Source organism: Elephantulus edwardii, unplaced genomic scaffold (assembly GCF_000299155.1).
Source record: "Elephantulus edwardii isolate Elephantulus edwardi_28Jun2011 unplaced genomic scaffold, EleEdw1.0 scaffold00239, whole genome shotgun sequence".
In the NCBI taxonomy this organism is placed as follows: Eukaryota; Metazoa; Chordata; class Mammalia; order Macroscelidea; family Macroscelididae; genus Elephantulus; species Elephantulus edwardii.
This window is the reverse complement of record NW_006399989.1, coordinates 1,089,638-1,092,704: the sequence shown is the minus strand read 5'-3', so window position 1 is coordinate 1,092,704 and position 3,067 is coordinate 1,089,638.

The window sequence follows — 3,067 nt, the reverse complement described above, 5'->3', positions numbered from 1 at the left end:
GTGAGATTGGCACAGGATAGAGCAGGGTTTAGGGCTGTTGTACATAGGGTCGCTATGAGTTGCAAGCGACTCAACGGCACATAACAACAACAACATCCATGAACTGGGTACATTTTTCAATTTCTTTAGGTCTTTGTTGTTGTTGTGTACCACTGAGTCAGATCTGACAGGCACAGGAGGAGATTGTCCCTTCTTCTTCATTGGAGCATCTGGTGGATTTGAACCGTGCACATTCTTTAGGTCTTTTATTGTGTCTTGCGGAAATGTTCTGAAGTTTTCTTTGTATAGGGCTTTAGTTAGGTTCCCTCCTAAGTATATCAATTTGGTATTACTTTCTTGATTTCCTTCTCTGAGTTCTCTCTATTACTGTAGAGGAATCCTACTGATTTTTGGATATTGATCTTATATCCTGCCACTCTATTAAATTGGCCTACTAACTCTAACAGTTCTTTTGTTGAGTCTTTTGTTGAGTTTTCTGTGCATACTATCATACCATCTGCATATAATGATAGTTTAACATGTTGCCGCAAATGACGGTATTACATAGGAGGAGAAAAAATGTGTTTCTAAGCATGGTCATCAATTTAAAAGTGTGCGACAACGTATTAACTATCTCTTTGCTGATCTGGATGCCTTTTATTTCTTGTTGTATTGCACTAGCAAGCACCTCCAATACAACACTGAATAGAAATGGTGACAGTGGGCATCCTTGTCTGGTCTCTGTTCACAAGGAAAATGCTTTTAGTCTTTCTCCACTGAGAATGATGTTAGCTCTTGGTTTTGCATATATACTTTTCACTATGTTGAGGAAATTCCCTCCTATTCCAATTTTCCTGAGTGTCTTTATCAGGAAAAGGTTTTGTATTTTGTCAAATGCCTTTTCTGCATCAATTGCTAAGACCATCTTTTTATTTACTTTGTTAATATAGTGAATTACGTTGATTGTTTTTCTTATGTTGAACCATCCTTGCATACCTGTTATGATTCTCACTGGGTCATGGTGAATTATTTTGGATTTGCTTTTGGATTCTATTGGCTAGGATTTTGTTAAGAATTTTGGCACCTATATTCGTGAGAGATATTGGTCTGTAGTTTTCTTTCTTGGTAATATCTTTGCCTGGTTTTGGTATTAGGGTTATACTTGCTTCATAGAATGACTCTGGAAGTGTTCCTTCTTTTTAAAATAATTTAAGTAGAATTGTTGCTCTCTGGATTGAATGTTTGGTAGAATTCAGCCATGAAACCGTCTGGTCCAGGACTTTTCTTATGGGGAAGTCTTTTTATGATCTTTTTAATTTCTTCTTTTGTGGTGGATCTGTTCTTTGTCAGTCTGGATAGGAAATACATTTCAAGTAATTTGTCTATTTCTTCTGGGTTTTCAAGTTTATCAGAGTATAGCTTTTCATAATATTCTTTTTTTTCATAGTATTTTGATAGTATTGATTTAATTTCTTCTGATTTTGTTGTGATGTCACCTCTATCATTTCTTAACTGAATTATCTATGTCATCTGTTTTATTGTTTGTTTCATTTTGGTTTTGTTTTATTATTAGGTTTGCCAGTGGTTTGTCAATTTTATTGACCCTTTCAAAAAAACCACCCCCTGGTCTTTTGATGGGTTCAATTGTTTTTCATTTTCCATATCATTGATTTTAGCTCTTGTCCTTATAATTTCTTTTCTTCTAGAGGATGTAGGATTAGACTGTTGTTCTTTTTCTATTTTCTTAAGGTGTTGAGTTAGATCATTGATTCTTCTTCTTCATTCCTTTTTTTATATCTGTGCCTATTGCTGAGGACTGCCTTAGCTGTGTCCCAGAGGTTTTGGTAAGTTGTATTTTCATTCGTTTCAAGGAATTTTTTATTTCCTCCTTTATTTTTTTTTATAACCCAATAATGTTCTAGCAGAGAGTTGTTTAATTTTCACATGGGCAGTTTTGTAAGCTTTACTCTCCTGTGGTTAATTTCTAGTTTTATGACATGGTGGTCTCAGAAGGTATTTTGTATTATATCAATATTTTTTACATTTTTTGAGGCTTGGTTTGTGTCTTAAAATATGATTGATTCTAGAGAATGTACCATGTATACTTGAGAAGAAAGTGAATTGAATTTTAGTTGGGTGCAGTATCCTGAATACATCCACAAGATCATGTTAGCTGATTGTATAGCTTAGTTTTCTACATCTTTGTTGAGTTTCTTTTGAGTTGACCTATCCTTTAGTGATAGTGGTATGTTCAAATCTCCTACCACTACTGTGGTGTTATTTCTTTCTCCAAGTCTTTTAAGCATTGTTTTACATATTTTGCAGGTCTATCATTTGGTGCATAAATGTTGACATAAAGGTTATGTCTTTTTGATATGTTGTTTGTTGTTGTGGTTATGTGCCATCAAGTCACCTGTGACTCATAGTGACCCCTATGTACAACAGCCCCAAACTCTGCCCTACCCTGTGCCAATCCCACCATATCTGATACCCCTACCCCCATTACCCCAGTCACTGAATCTATCCATCTCATCTAGGGTCTTCCTCTCCTGCGCTATCCCTCCACTCTCCCAAGCATGACCTCCTTCTCCAAGGGTTGGTCTCTCCTTGCAACATGTTCAAAGTATGTCAGACAAAACTTTGGAATCCTTGCCTACAAGGAGCAGCCTGGCTTCATCCTTTCCAGGACAACTCTGTTTGTTTTCCTAGCAGTCCATGGTATATTCAATACTCTTTTCCAGCACCATAGCTCAAAAGCATTAATTCTCCTTCTATCATCCCTAGTCATTGTCCAGCTCTCTGATGCATAGCAAGTGATTGCAAAGACCATAGCATGTATCAGGCGCACCTTAGTTTTCAGACTGACCTTTTTGCACTTCAGCACTTCAGAGAGGTGTCTAACGACAGCCTTTCCCATTATAATACATCTTTTAATTTCCTGGCTGCTGGTGCCAAGAGTGTTGACTGTGGAGCCAAGCAAACCAAAACAATCTCAATCTCTTCATCATCCATTATGATGCTGCTAATCAGCCCAGTGGTGAGAATCTTTGTTTTCTTGATATTGAGCTTCAATCCATACTGAAGACTG